A 17,006-nucleotide genomic window follows, 5' to 3' on the forward strand; every position below is an offset into this window, starting at 1 on the left:
TTCAATGGCTTTTAATATCAGTTTAATCATGTTACCTGAGGGTCATGATATGGCCATTGGCACAGAAGCAGGCGATGCCGACCCCTGCGGTCATCGTCACCACATCTGCTCTCAGTACGAAGGAAGTCTCTGTGATGTTGTGTTCATAGACACAGTTTTGGGAGGGCATTGCCACCACCTTCGCTTGTTTCTCTGAGCAGACCACAGCGTACTGACAGTCCGGGTTCTCCTGAGACGAAGGAGGCGAGGTGGGCCGGCGTCTCTGTGGCCGTTCTCTCTCCTCCTCAGGGGCGTTGGGCTCATACCAGGACTCGTAAACATGAGGCAGAAGGGTCCCGCTGGCATCCAGCTGGGCCATGCGCAAAATACCTCCCTTCAAGCGCACGACTGGACCTGTGATGACAAGAAGTCAAGATAACTGTATTAGTATAGTGAAATATACTATAATAATATAATTTGAAATATAAGTTTTACTTTATGCAGATAAAGTAGGACATACTTATATATCCAACTAGGCAATAATATAGTTATGCTCTGTGACAAAATAAACAAGCCGAGATTGCTATATACTGTATAGTATACTGCGTGTACTGTATACTTTATATGCAAATAAAGCTGTTTATACTTATATATGCAACTTTATTTAAAGAGCTGGCTGATAGTTGTATTTTACAAGATTCGCTATAAAGTATATATTGCTTTACTTGAATTTACTGGATGTATGCAGGTGTGAAACCAATATGTGTTTTTTCCATCAGCTGCTGTTTCCATCCAAAGTTACAAATTTAATTTAAAGCTGCAAATGAAACTTGTGCGAAAATTGTAATAATGCATGAAACCTTTTCCTTCCCATGTGTTCAAAATCGTCAGTTCCTGGGAAAACGATTAATTTCTACAGGACTGCGATTTAACTTAAAGTTCTTCACACATATTTTGCTCACATTCAATTTGCAATTTTGACTTGAAAAGTGACTTCTGAGGGAGATGTGTTTCATACATCGGTACATATAGACAATAAAAATGTCACTTTTTTGCCTGCAGATTTTTTCTAGTTATCTAATCACATGTATTTATGCACTGAACGTGTTTCCATCACAGTTTATGTACATTTTGTGGAATGGAAAGTTTCCTTGGATGTTAAAGAAAATATGATCTGCCTCAGTGGAGTGCATATTCATGCACTTTTTAAGATTTTGTGTGTGTCTTGGCAACTCTATCTGGTGTTCCTATGCAGTATCCCAAAGTTTGTGTTAAAATAGGTGGACGGAAAGATAGCTAATAATAAGAAGATATTACCACAGAAAGCGACGCCCAAGGGCTGTTGCATCCTCTGCTCTGGTGTGGAGGGCACAGTGAGGACGATGGCCAGCATGCTGCCTAATGAGGTGCCCACCCACAGGCTGGGCATTGCAACAGTCTCGCTCTTCTTGGACAGAGAGTCACAAAAGTAGAAGGAAGAAATGACCTCACGTGACTCTCTGTCAATGCTGGTCACACTGGAGCTGCGTGAGCGGCTGAATGAGTTGTCCCTGGCGTCTGAGGACACAGTGAACCATAAGGTTCATAAAGACAATAATAAGAGGACAATTAGCATGACTTTTTTTAAATCAAGTCTGAAGCACCTCAGGACACCTGAAATCTAAGGACAAAAGCAGTCAAACCATTACACAGTTAATATATCGATGATACATTCTTAGTAAATACGTAGTGTTAATTTAAACTTTACATACAGGAACCGCACACACTGCCATGAAATCACAAGAACAATTCCAATCAGTATGAACAAAACTCGCAATCACCAATTACAGAACATTGTCATGCTGTTTTATTTTCACTCTCAAGAAACACAGATGCATTCAGATATCTTTCTGTCAAGCCTATAATTTTAGTGTAAATTACACAGTCTAAAAGCAATGCAAAGATGAGTCTCGCCAATACTTCTAAATCATAAAACCTAATAATATTTTGGGGTAAAATATGTCCCAAGCTTTTTGTGCTTGATATTTACCTAAACAATGTCTGAAATTTGTTAGTAAACTAAAAAAAAAATGGTTTGATGGTGTCTTATGTGTGTATTTTGGGAAGATGAATTGTGATAATAATTTTTTGGTAATGTTTCTGTATTCCACTAATAGTATTAAACTTTAATCGGTTTAAAATCAGACACTGAAAAAAAAAAGGTGAGGGAATTTTTCAGTTTCACCAAAACCAAAATTGGACGGCAACAAGACAACGGGGCAAACCCCACACGGCAGGCTCCAGTAAGAGTTAGTATGAACCAGGCCAGGTCAGGTCAGGTAAGGTCAGCCTAAAATAGGACCAACTCACTGGGGTCACAGAATGAGGTCTCACGGAAAGAAGCTGAGCGTTTCTTCTTCATTTCCTTCACTGAACTCTGTTGTTTCTTACCAGGGAGAGAGCAGTGACGCCGTAAAATCCTTTCTATACGCAGAACAGTGCACATTATAACTAGCTAGATAATGCATATTTCACCTAAAAACAATTGTACACTTTTCCATTCATGCATGTCAGTCTATATTCTATATACATATATTATTACCATGAAATAAGGTCTTCATGATAACAACATTTATGATACCACAGATATGTCTTAATTCTTGACAAAAAATAAAGAACATAAATAAGAAATGCTATTGTATGAGGTAATCAAATGCATAAAACACTGCATATTCTTCACTGTGTAAATTACATTCATATTTCTTTTTTTTTAAGTTACAAAAGTAATTTAGTCTAGAACAGTTAGAGATTTTCTCTCTTCTGTTGTTTGATTTACATGAACGACAGGACAGCAGCAAAATTAGACTGCTGTCACTTTAAGAGCTGCCTGGATCCAATATTCGGTTTCCATCTCCGCTGTCTGCTTTCACTTTAGACCTAAATAATTGTGTTTGACAGGATGTTTGCATAGATGGCCATTTTGACACTGACAAGGGTATATTTAACCATTCAAGCCCTATAAAGCGACAAAAATAACGAAGTTCAATACTCCCTCTCCGACAGTGCTCAGAAAGTCTCTCAGACAGCGGATGCATATAGCAAATGAGTTTTCTTTCACTGCTGATTATGTATTAATGGCTTAAATTCACGTATTTATAAAGTGCAATGCTTAAAAATGCATGCAAACGATACATTTCTATGACCAAATAGCACAGTCATGTGAGCGTGTAACCACGATAGAGACGATAGTCCAAAATCTCTCAGCTGACACATTTCTACTGGTTAATAACGTCCACCAGTATATCGCACACCCCTAATTTGTTGCATGCAAAAAAAAAAAAAAAAAAAAGTATTTTATTTTATTCAAACTCTACATAAAAACGGCAACAATGACTAGTTGTTTGTTTAGACCTGTACAGTTTCATTGAGCAGTTCTAGACTAGAATAAGCTGCAAACTGGACTTATAGGTAAAGTAATGCTTCGTTTACATCAGCAGCATGGAAGAATTGAATCCCCTGCAAAAGATGCACAGCTACTCCTAGAAACTAAAGGGAGAGAACAAACTCTTACCATCTTTCTGATCAGCAATCATGTTAATTTTCCGGGATATCTTAGCTGGAAAAAAGAAAACATTGTTCTGAACATATAATCAGAATCATTCATCTGGGAAATAATGCTTACTAAAGTTAAATAAGAATTTTGGTAAGTATTAATCAATCGGTTTAAGAGAGAAATAAGCAGATTGAGACTAAATTTATCAGCTGGAGGATCATGATGTAGAATGAAGCCAAAGAGCAGCCATGAGCCCATCAGCAGCTTTAAAATGAGAGGTTTGTTCATCTAGTATGTTACAATCAGAATCAGAAAAATGAGTGATTAGTGGCAATGTAAGCAGAACCGATCAAGAGTCAGAACACCAGGAGCCTCATTTCTCTCTAAGACGTCTGTCATTGTGTGTGACGTCTGTCTATGATTTCAGATCTTCAGTAGAGATCAGTGTGAAAACATGATCTGGTCAAAATCAGAAATATGTTAAACGTCTGATATCATTTTCATCATCCTGTGTATTTTTACCCTTGAAACGCACCAGGGCAGAGTAAAAGCCTGCAATGTTAAAGAAGGTTAGAAAAAAGCACTCCTTGAAGAGACAATTTCTAAAATGATGAGAATAAAACAGTTTTAATCTAAAATTTCAGTGCAGAATTTACAAACCATTTTGTGAAAAAAAAGATGACAAAACTTTAGATTAACATGCACTTGCACGGAATCATTCACTACTACTGTTGAAAACTTTGAAAGTGGTAAAAACTTTCACTGGTCCAACATTTACTGGCACACCTAAACACCACGCTCAAGTTCAGCTCAACTATGCACTTATGTTAATTTGTTTGGTTAGTTGAAATGGTTAGTGCACAAGAGCCCATTTAGCACAGAAACTGAGAGACCCAGACTGCTGTAATATGAATTTTATACAGTACCAAAGTCATTGGCAACAGTCTTGGATATCCGCTTGCTTTTGGACTTCACTGGAAAATGTATTGAATAGAACCAATCAAATAAAATAAAAGATTTCCTAAGACAAAAAAGCTGTTTATAATGCATCGTACCCCTGTCAATGAACTTTTGTTTGCTGTCTTCATCAGAATTGCACGGTGAACCGGAGCCTATAGCAACAACACAGTACAGTATACATAATGTGACACAGCCGATGGGGTCTTACATAACTTTTGGCAACCACTGTACATGTATATCAAAGTCAAATTCCTTGTAAATGAAATGCACTTAGTCAGCCCACCTGATTGGGATTCTGACGATGCTTGCAGATTTTTTTTTTAAATTTTTTATTTTAGCTGTGCTAAAGAATTTGTAACTATAATAGAGTTTCACGTCCAATGCTCTGGCATTGCAGCATTTGTCAATATGTCTGTCTATAAGTTGCAGTGTGCAGTTTCTGCATGACCAATGGAATTGCATGGGGTTGGCAGGACTACCAGTTTGTCCTTTAGTTCAGTTTGGTGCTGCAGAAATGACACTTTAGACCTTAAAAAAGCACAGTCCACACCAGTGCTTTAAGTGGCCCAAAAGAGGTGCCGGTACTCTATTATAGCCACAAAACAAAATTATTTTCGTGTTTTTTTTTTGTTTGTTTTTTGATGACTCCCCTCATCCCCTGAGGTAACAACAACAATCTTGAAGGGCTTTTATATAGGCTACAGCAGTCAACAGGCAACCTTAATAATAAATACTTTAGCTCCGAACTCCCGAACTGACTCAAATGAATCACGCTCCGAACTCCCGAACTGATTCAAATAATTCGCGATCCCCAAAGTGACTCAAATGATTCGCGAACCCGCTTTGAACTTCCGAACTGAATCAAATTATTCGCGAACCCGCTACGAACTCCCGAACTGATTCAAATGATTTGCGATCCCCAAACTGAATCAAATGATTCGCGAACCCGCTTTGAACTCCCGAACTTACTCAAATGATTCGCGAACCCGCAACGAACTCCCGAACTGATTCAAATGATTCGCGTTCCCCAAACTGACTCAAATGATTCGCGAACCCGTTTTGAACTCCCGAACTGACTCAAATGATTCGCGAACCCGCTACGAACTCCCGAACTGATTCAAATGATTCGCGTTCACCAAACTGACTCAATTGATTCGCGAATCCGCTTTGAACTCCCGAACTGACTCAAATGATTCGCGATCCCACTCCGAACTCCCAAACTGATTCAAATGATTTGCAATCCCCAAAATGACTCAAATGATTCGCGAACCCACTTTGAACTCCCGAACTGACTCAAATGATTCACAAACCTGCTACGAACTCCCAAACTGATTCAAATGATTCGCGAACCCTATACGAACTCTCTAATTTATTCAAATGATCCGTGAAGCCGCTCCGAACTCCCAAATTGATTCAAATGATTTGCGATCCCCAAACTGGTTCAAATGATTCACGCTCCATACTCCGAACTAGGAAGAATTAGGAAGCGTGCATTGTGAAGAGAGTGCTCTGAAAAGCGGCAGTGAAGGCAAAGGATTAAAACCTCTATTAAAACAGAAGTCCAAATGAACGTACAGGTACGCTAAAAGCACGTACTGGGCACAAGGAGAGGTGGTGGTACACTCAAGAGCTATATTTGGAAGTGGCGGTACTGAGTACTGGTGCGTACTGGCCCACTTAAAGCACTGGTCCACACAAAACGAACGTGTTGTCATCATGAACTCAACCTCATGATATATCAATCTTGTTTTATTCTCTTTTGTTAAATACAAGAAGCTAGGATACTTAAAATACAGATGCATATTACTAAACTTCACATTTTTGTAGCAAGAAAGTGGGTGGTGATTTATGAATAACAAAGGATTTATGTTCTGCCTCCTTAAATACATGTTTAGAACAATACAGGAGAGAGTAAATTATGACAGAAGCTTCACGTTTGGGTGAATTGTTCCTTTAAGAGTCTGTCAATCAACTCATCATAAACTACCATCAGTCAATGCTGTCAATATATTTTGTTCTACCAGTAAATTTGACGTAGAATAAAAAAAGAAAGAAGAAAATAGAATCTTTACCTGTTGGTGATTTGCATTTCTCCTCTGGTGCGGCTGATGCATCATTACCATCACAAAGACCTGTTGAAACAAACAAGTCTAACCAAACAGCCTGGCTGACTTCACGCAATGAACATCATGCAACACTTAGATAATAAACCAGCACAAAAACAGACTATAGTGTTAAACAAAGAGAAAAAGAAGAATGCAGACAGATATAAAGAGAAGGACAAGACCTTTGATGAGTGCCATGTGACTTACTGAGGTAAGACGAACGAAGCTTTTTCACAGACTCAGAATAAAAGTTAGAGAGGCCGGACATGCAAGACTTCTTATGCAGAGTGTCTTTACGAAACCACAGAGAGAGACGAATATTGAAAGGGTGAGACAGAACAATGACACAAAATCAACTGAACAGCTCGAATGCCTTTGAACTGACAGAGTCCAGAGACTGGATTCAGGGCAGACTGGACATTTGTTCTGCTTTTATTATTTTCAATAAACGAGTGAAGTCTATAAATAATAATAATAATAATATAAAAAATTGACAAAAAATTGCACAAGAATGCACAAGACAATGAATACTGCACATTAAAAATCTAAAAAAAAAAAAAAATTTTTTACTTTTTTTTTATTATAGTTTTTTTTATTATTATACTAACCAATTCCAACAGAACTGGAAGCTTGTTTCTGCAAGATGATTAAAAAAATTAAAAAGGTCATTCTGATTTCTGACTTCCTCAGAATTACAAGATATATCCTCCAATTCAGAGTAAAAAAAGTCAATTGTGAGATACAAAGTCTAAATTTTATTTATACCCCAAAAATTAGTAATAAGTGATTGATTGCTATTAAATAATGAATAAATTGCCTTTTCAAACACATCTTAAAATTGCTGTTTGGTCACAGATATTTTGTAGCAGTGCATCACTAACAATAATGTGAAATGTCGCATGGCCTTAAATTCAGTCTGTTGGCATCCGTGTATTTCAAAGACTGAAACTCAGATGAGTGAACAACAAAAAGAACAAGCAAAGACGGGACAGAAAAGAACAAACACCGGTGCCCTATTCTGAGCATATGGATCGGATGATTTTCTAAGATCGGTGCAGATGGTTTCTCGGCCAGAGATGACCACCTGCAGTTTGAAGGATGCAGGAGCATCACGGTCCAGAGACAGACACTGCTCAAGATGAGCATGTGCTTTACTTTATCAGACACAAACACAGACTGACAACATGCAGAGGTTATGGAAGAAGCTTTCTCTTAGATGTCTGTTCACCTGCTGAGGGCTGTCTGGTTTTGCGGGGCGAGCGCGGTTGTCTGTGGTGAGGATCTGTTGATCCATAAAGCTCAGCTATGCTCATGTTCAGAAGCAGTGTTTTCTGAAGGTAATCAATCACGGCAAGTCCATTACCATTGCCAAAAGCAACTCTGTAAAACACACAACAGATTCACACTACCGGTCAAAAGTAAGGAATGATTAAGATTTGCGTATGGGTACTGTGTAAAAAAAAAAAAAAAAAAGCACTTAAAGATCTATACATAAAAAGTAAACTGTTATTTCTCAGCTTTAACAGTTTGCTCTACAACATTTGTGCAGCATTAAATTAAATCACAATTTCTACTCGAGGTTCCAGAACACACCAGATGTTAACCTGAAATCTCCATCCTGAAACCTGAAATCTAGTTCAAAATTCTTAAGTGTTATAATAAAGAACAATTATTCAAGCATGGCTGGAAGGCTTTAATATGATTGATCATGACACATATCACTTGTATGAAAGATAACGAACAGCTGTTGTGGAAAGGAAGTGTTTTTAAATGCTCAGTAAACTCATCATATGTGCGGTAAAAGAGCTACTTGAATTTCAATAAAACTAGATGAGCTCCAGAGACAGATCCCCAACGAAGACCTTGTGTCCTAGAAAACGGGAACCAGATGAGTCCTCTGCACAATCTGACTTTGCTGCAGCATGGATCAATCTGCTGATTCGTCTGGTCAGAGGAGCACTGACCCCCGACTGAGCCTGGTTTCTCTCAAGGATTTTTCTCCATTTTGTCACCGATGAAGTTTTGGTTCCTTGCTGCTGTCGCCTCTGACTTGCTTAGCGTGGGACAGTTCATTTACAGCGCTATCGTCGACTTGATGCACAGATACTATTTTAAACTGAACTGAGCTGGTCGATGACATCACTGAATTTAATTATGAAATGCCTTTAACTGAACATTGAGTGTTTACTATTGTCCTTTTGCACTGACACACAATTTTCCTTTTACCGTGAAGCTGCTTTGACACAATCTGACACCGACTTGACTTGACTAGTGTTGTCGTTTGTGGACTTACAGGCCATATGCAGAGTTGACGGCCAGGCTGGTGATCTGTTGTGGCGGCTCCCCGCTGACCCACACCAGCTGAATGAGCAGCTCCACCTGGTACCCCCGCAGACTGTTTGAGAGGAGAACTCCTGACCCTGGTCAAGTAAGACACAGGGCACAATTAACCACATGCTAATGTAAGCACAGGCCAAATCTAGTGGTCAAACATGTGAAGCGACCAAAGTCTGAAGTTGTTTTGACACGCAGCTTAGGTACGAGTAAATCTGAAATAAATGAAAACAGAGTGTACTTGAGACAGGGCACGTTATCTCGCAGGCCGTCAGACGAGTTGTTGCTGCTGGTGGAGGGGTGGGACTGAGGCAGGGAGGTCTGAGGGCTAGATTGGGTTCCTGGGGTGGACACAGCTGACGCCTGCTCGCCTCCACACTCAGGAGACTCCACTTCATTCAGCTCACACTGCATACGCACCTCCAGGAGCTGCAGACACAAGACAACTCTCATCAAATCTACACAACCACCTGTATGTTCAGGGTTATATAGACAGCTGACATGAAAGCAATTGTACTCTGCTCATAGGAAGAGTCGATTTATTTTTTTCATGCATTCTCTTCATTTTGTCTATTAACACAATGCAATTATGCAAATCATTTAATATTTTAGAATTTTCAACAAAACTGAGTGTCCTCATTAAAAAAAAGTATTAAAATGATTGATATGGAGAGAAATTATATGGATAGAAATACTAAATAGTGTTGTTGTGTTGGGGATAACAATTTGCATAATGTTAACGTTGCACTATATTCATTTTTGTGTTACTGGATGTTTGACTTAAATATGAAAAGAGGCTCCGCCCCGTTTGTGTGTGAGAGACATAAGTTGGGTCGAAAGAGTGCCTTGCTGGTTCAAGTCGGGGGGTGTACGGTGTGGGTTGTGGCCGAGGACAGCCCAAATAAACCCCTCTTTTGCATCAAAACGCCTCGTCCTTGTCTGAGAAAGACGTTTAAATATATTAGCCTTATCTTATTATTCTTTTTTTTTTTTTTTCAGGCTTTGAAATTATCTTAGAGGTTGACTCTACAATGGAATTTATATATTACCTTGAAATAATGTTCTATATTAATTTGAATTCCATACCAAAAAAAAAAAATTCAAGGTCATTTGTAGTCATATGTAAAGTAAAAAATCTAAAAACACAAAGAAATCTCCATAACTCCCAGAAACAATTGAAGGACACCAAGTATAAAATTAAGAAGAAGAAAAAAACAGAGGGACAAACAAAGGCGGAAAATAAAATATACAGAAGGGACATTAGATTGAACTGAATATGCTTACACTATTATATACTGGTATAATGAAATATCAAAATTTCTACATTTCTATAGTACACAGATTTCTCTTGTTAAAGTGACTCACCAAATTCATTTCTAATTAAAAAATTTCTCTGGGAACTTTAATATATTATATAATACTGCTAACATGCAGACAGTAATATATTCTCCAGGCTTGTAAGTATAAAGAAGAGTTTTAACCACTATTAATTATATTTGTAATATTTACATACAGTTACTTCCATGTTCATTTATTCATTCCTGTGGTGTGACACCTCCTCATTAAAAAACAAGGTTTTTAGCATTAATAAGCATAAATAAGTGAGAGCTTTACTCATTTGTGGGAATGCAGCATATGGTTTTCCAACTGTTGGGAAACATGTGTCAAAACAACTTCATGCTTAATGAAATATCCTGCAGTGTGCATACTAAACTCCATCTAAAACGGCTTGAAACAGCACTTTCATAATTGCGTTATAATCACCATGCATATTAATATTAAGCATTTGTCACATTTAAAATGACCTTGTTAACGAACGTAATTCAAATGCTGACCAGCTGAATCTGAAATGTGTCTTAGACATTTGTTCACTGCACATATATACATCCTGCACATTTACACATATATACATGCATTTAAATGGGTCAGACCTGAACCACTTCAGTGGTGACTTCCTGTTTGCTGAACCTGTACACTATGACATGAGCCGAGACTCCAGCCACACAGAGCACACGGCTCTCTGGACACCAGGACAGAATCTGGATGGCGAACGGATCTTCATCCACAATTTCAGTGCTGGATTTCTCCTCTTTACTGCGGGGCTTCTCAAACACCTTCGCTGTTTTCAGCTTATACAAAACCTGCAGCATTACTGACAGACACAAAAGAACCAGTTCAACATCTTTATTAGCTGTCGCTAAATATTTGTACAAATTCAATTCGAACTTCAATAGCATTTTCTGATTTAAATTGGGGAGAAATCTGTAAAATATCTGCAGGAATGTCTTAAATGTCGCTGAGAGTGTTTTACTCTTGGCAGCTGAAAGCATTATCAAACTGGCCAACTAAAAATAATGCTGTACATAAAACTCACATGCTGAGGCATCCCAAAACTTGATCGATCCATCAGCATGCCTGTGGTTTTCAGAAAGAAAGCAGAAGAAAACAATAACAGCACTGGCGCCAAACAGAAAAGCATTTTTCCTTCAAATACCAAAATTTCCCTCTCTAATCCAATTATTATACATCAAAAGGCTTCGGTACAACAAAGAGTGTGTGCATGTGAAAGATCACTTACCCAGTGATGATCATCTCTGAGAAACTTAGTGTTCCCTGGCCCCAGTTACCTCCACTTATAGGCCATTCCTGCATTAAAACACAGTTTTGCACCAGCCGCTTTAGGACTATCCATTTTCTTAAACAGCGGAGGACAGAACATTACCTTCTTACTGAACCCTTGTCTCTTCTGTCTGGAGCCCACGGAGTAAAGTGCAGGAATGACTTCAGCTGGACAGTCCGCAAAATATTCACAGCAGGTCACTGGAGACTCGTGGATGGACAGAGGATATGGATTCTCAAAGATTGGATACCTGCGCAGAGAGGTTTCTATAAAAACAGCTGCACAAAACAAGACAGTGTGTATAACGTTTGGCATGTACTCACCCAATTTGTGCAAGATCAATGAGAACCAAATCCTTCTCCAGCAGGACAACAACCGCATAAGGCTCCTGGAAATCTGTGGGGATACGGAAGGAATAATTATTTTAAAAACTAATGTAAAACATTTTTTTTTGATAAATGCTTTTCATTACTAGATTTGTATTTTAGTTCTTGCATAAATGATCTACTTTGCAACAACCACTGTCCAGCTTAAAAAATATAATTCATTAAAAAGAAATCTAAAATAAAATTCCCAAGATTATATTGCCCAGCATAAAGCGTTTTTTTTTTTTTTGTCAGTATTTATCTACAAAAATAAACCTAAATATAAATAACATAAATGTCATACAAAGCATATATAAATATTATAAAAGTACCTAAAAATAAAATAATAATTTCCAATATATTGCCCGTCCCAACAATGTAGCAATTTGTCCAGTTCTGATTTTAACTACAAGAAAATAAAAAATGAAAAAAAAATTTATTAAACAATATATATATATATAATAAGAAAAATGAAACCAATGCTGTTTTGTATTGCTTCTGTTGTTTTTACAGGCACTGTTAAACATTCTGGGAGAAATCCAGCGATAGGTGGGGCAGTGACTTGCCGTTTGGATATGGGGTTTCACACAGCGTAAGGAAATCCACTATGGGGTAGTCCATCTCCAGCACTGCAGTGCTTTTCCCGTGCATCACAGTCAGACAGGCTCGTCTACCCACTGTATCATATGACAAACCTCCACACAGTATCATGAATGGGTCCCTTGACAAAACAAATGAACATATCTCATTTTTCCATGATGCAAAGTGAAGCCATGCTGGAAGTGAAACAAATTAGTGCTTCATTCAGAAAGAGTGGAATGAAAAATAATAATTATTAAATGAAATATAAAATGTACTGTATATTAGCTGTATATTTTATGTCAGTCTTCTGAAAAGCAACATGTCATCCCTGTAAACCCTATAAAACAGAAGCACCTATACCAGACAGTCAACGTGAGCATTGCATCATGCTCTGTTTGCTTCCTGAATGCAACCCTTACCCTGCTCTGGTAGTTTTGTACTCCACTTTCAAGATGGGCTTGCAAGGCTCCGGCTTCTTTCCATCCTTGGGCTGTTTACCTGCGAGAGCATATTGCATGGTAAACAAGGTGAGCAAATATGCCCTCATGTATTTTATCTCCTTTTCTATCACCAGTCTCTTTATAGTCATTATCATGGGAACCACAATAACTTAAGTGTAGACAACTTTAGGCACATCATGCTTTGATTTTTATTCATTTGATTCTAATTAGATTCCAAAACCATTTTCAGTGCATCTACTACTAATTGAAAACATAATAACATGTTAATAATTCATTTCTGTAAACAGATGCTGCACTTTTAAAAGAGAATCACAATGCAATTAAAAAGATTATTTAACTTGACCCTTACTAAGGATCTGAATTTCTTATGTGAGAAATCTGGAGTATTACAGCTGAATTTCATAATTTTTTTGGAGGATGAAACACATTCACAGAGTAAAACACAATCAAACACAGTTTTTAGAAGCAGAGGTTGTCATTGCTGTGCAAACTTAGTGGTAAACAACAATAACAGATATTATTTTTTCTCTCCCATTAACACCAATAGCAAAATTCCATGAGAATGTATCTATGACTTTACAAATGAGGAAAAAAGTTTAGTAAGATTGATTACTTTGGTCTTTTTTATTTGTTTTTTATTTATTTACATTGGTATTTTTATTAGTTATTTGTATGTCTAAAGGAGGTTAAGTGTTGGATGACTCAAAATCTGCTTGAGATTATGTTTTTTGGCCCTGCCAGAGGATGTTTAGATCTATCCACATATTTGGGTTCATGATTTGATTATTGCCGTGACCAAATAAGGAATTTAGGTGTGGTGTTTGACCCAGAGCTGAAATTTGACAAGCAGATTAATGCAGTAGTAAAGTGTTGTTTTTTCCAGATTAGATCTTTTGCTCAACTAAAGCCTATTCTGTCAAGAAAAGACTTAGATAAGGTTTGTTTTTTTCTTATCTGGTCTATTGCAATGTGTTGTATGTGGAGTCCTGCCAGTCCACTATTTCACGCTTGCAATTAGTTCAGAATGCAGCAGCTAGGCTGCTAGTGGATGCTAAGAAAATCCATCATATTTCTTCTGTTTTAGCTTCTCTCAAGAGACTACCAGTAAACTACAGGATAAAATATAAAACTCTTGTGTATGTTTTTAAAGCAGTGCATGGGTTGGCCTCTGCTTACGTGTCTGAGCTCATTGCTGTTCGTCAAGCAACAAGGTCTTTAAGATCCAATAATAAGTTATTGCTTACTGTCCCTCTTACTTATTTAAAGTTAAAAGCCGACCGAGGCTCTGGAATAGTCTTCCTCAGGAACATCTTAAATGCTTTTAAAATTGAAGCCAAAAACTACTTCTCCTCTTTAGCCTTTGAGAAGGTGGGCTAGTCTTCATTGTTTAATAGGATGTGTCTTGTGTTAAGTTATGTGTTTTAATGAAGTGTTTTTTGATTGTTCAGGACTTTGCAGGTGCAGTTGTAAAATCCTCTGTAAATAAAGTGAATGAATGAATTGGTCACAGAAGAGAAAGATGTAAAAACCCTCAACCACTGTGTAAGAAACACTAATGCTGTTAGTTAGTGTTAAAAACATACATAACTTTGTTTGATTTACAACATTGATAACTGCTGATATGTGAAAAGTATCCATAAGTAAATCATTCATAGGCTGCTTGACTGAAAGTTTAGTGACTCTTTAAAATCACTGACCGGTTTCAGAAACCTGTTTAGAAACAATCATTCGTTTATTTCAAACCAAATGACATATTTCACCGCTATGGTCTTGCAATATTTATTCTGTGCTCCCTGAAGCGTTCAACCTGAGGAACTTGGAAGGGAGTTTGTTTGGGCAGAAGCGTACCATGTGGCGTAATGATCTGGGCAGGCTTGGCAGGAGCGCGTATATTCCATGTGGTAAGCGTGCCATCTGAGTGACTGCACACAAACTGTTTCCCCTCGTGATGCCATGCCACGGAGTGGATCGCCTACAGGCCAAACAAAAGATGAGTAATCAACCACAAGAGAAATCAGGTCAGGCAAACTACGGTTCATGGGTTGTGACAGCATATATGAGTTCAATCTTAGTTCTGTTCCTCATTGATAACACAAGCGCATCTTAAAAAAATTAGACTAGAGTTGTTTATTTGAGTACTCAACAGAGTTTTAAGAAAATGATTTTTATTTTATGTTACAACTGCAACAGGAAGGATTGCTGGAATTGAACAGCTGTTAATGTAAAGTTTACTGCATTGTATAGAATAACATGCCATAACTGATGTATTTTTGTGATTAGTCACTACTGTCACATCTAACAGAGACCTTCCTTCCTTCCAGAACAAGAGTAAGTTGTTTTGCTTTAAACAATGCTCTAGGTTTCAGTCTCACCTCATCATAGCTGTACCGATAGTCAGCTTTCTTCGATTTCAAGTCCCACAGCACAACTATGCCACACTCAAAACCAATTAAAAGCTGCAAAAAAAAAAAGAGACACAACTTTTCTGAAATGATGCAATTTGACAGCTGAGCATTCAAAAAGTGTTTTGTGGGAATACTCTTAATCACAAAGGCTCAAGGTTTCGTACTTTCCCTTCGTCCATAGGGTTATCGCTGATATGAACTACAGGTCCAGGATGAGTCTTTGAGGAACTGTTGAAGAGAGGTGACAGTTTGTGAGGAAAATATTTCGAGGTGGTATGCAAAGATCATGCATGATGTCCTTGTGTTAATATTTGCATACGAGTCCTCTAATTAAAATCTCCCAAACACAAGAGGAGATTCACTGTGTCTAGGCACTCACAGTTCGATGGCTTTGTTCCACATGATCACATAGCCTGAGAGGGTGAAGGACTCCACATTGACAATGTGAATGTTCCCTCTTTCCGTGCCCACGTACAGCCATTTACTCTGAAACGGCAAATGGCAAAACGTGATCCTGCCAAAGACAAGGAGAGGGCTGACCTTAATCAAAGTGAAATATCCCCCGTGATTATCTCATACGATGGCGAACATTTGACTGATCTGTGCCTCGTGACACATTAAGCATGAAAAGGCAATAACAGCAGATAAATCTGGCAAAATGAATGAGTCACGGTTGAGAAATCATCTGGTATTTCTTTGAACGACTGTGCATTTTTGCCATTGTGTGTCTTTTGAATGGGACACAAATCAAGAGCACTTGAGGACTTTGTCCTGCCCTTGTCTCCGAACAAACATTCATTTCAAGCTTTCATGGTCTGTTGATTACCAGAAAATGTAGAAATTCAAAGTACATTGCTACTTATAAAAAAGACAAAACTTCCAGGTAAGGCCAACTTTTGTATTTTCTGAAGAAAATGTGAGTGTTTACCAAGTGACAGATGATGTTTTGTGCATGCTGTGTTCCCAAATGCATGTTAAAGTGACACATTCTCAGAGCAGATGATTTATATACAGTATATAATTTGCGTATCGATAAACACACCAACTCATGCATATTTGTGCATGGTTTCTTTGGGTACAGGATGCTTACCTCTCCCGGTTAAATTTAAGAGAATGAAGGACGGCTGGAAGTTTTTGCCTCAGATTCCACAAATGAATACTGTCATCTGCCAAAGCACTTACTAGCGCACCCTATGGACCAAACAAACAAGAACACAATAAAGGACTAAAGAGCTCTACATTTTTAATTCATTACATTTCGAACAGATTAAAAGACTCAGTATTCAACCGAGAGCCGCAGGCAATGTCAGAGAGAGGGATAAGATCTGGAGAAATTAAGAAAGAGGGCAGAACTCACTTCATTTACAAGAAACTCCAGCTGGATGACCGCCGATCCGCTCTCATGCTGGCAGAAACACTCCACTCCAGCTCGGCCGAATCTGTAGGCTCAGTTAAGGTACATACACCTCTGAACACCTCGGAGTCCCTGTTAAATGTGCTGAACACAGGATATGATGACCAGTGTATGAGTCTAAAATGAGACTAAAAATGCATTGCATAATTAAAGGGGTATTTACTTCCGACACAGTATTTTTTTCTTTTGAGATGCAATTTGCATGCAAAAAAACGAGATGGTGATTTTTCCCACCAAGCTCCAAAAAGT

The 17,006-nt window shown here is 38.1% G+C and overlaps 1 pseudogene; it reads right to left on the reverse strand.

Annotated features, from left to right (window-relative positions):
* Window positions 1–17,006, reverse strand: part of LOC113117608 (syntaxin-binding protein 5-like) — a 41,206-nt pseudogene that overhangs the window by 9,066 nt on the left and 15,134 nt on the right.

Source organism: Carassius auratus, chromosome 17 (assembly GCF_003368295.1).
Source record: "Carassius auratus strain Wakin chromosome 17, ASM336829v1, whole genome shotgun sequence".
In the NCBI taxonomy this organism is placed as follows: Eukaryota; Metazoa; Chordata; class Actinopteri; order Cypriniformes; family Cyprinidae; genus Carassius; species Carassius auratus.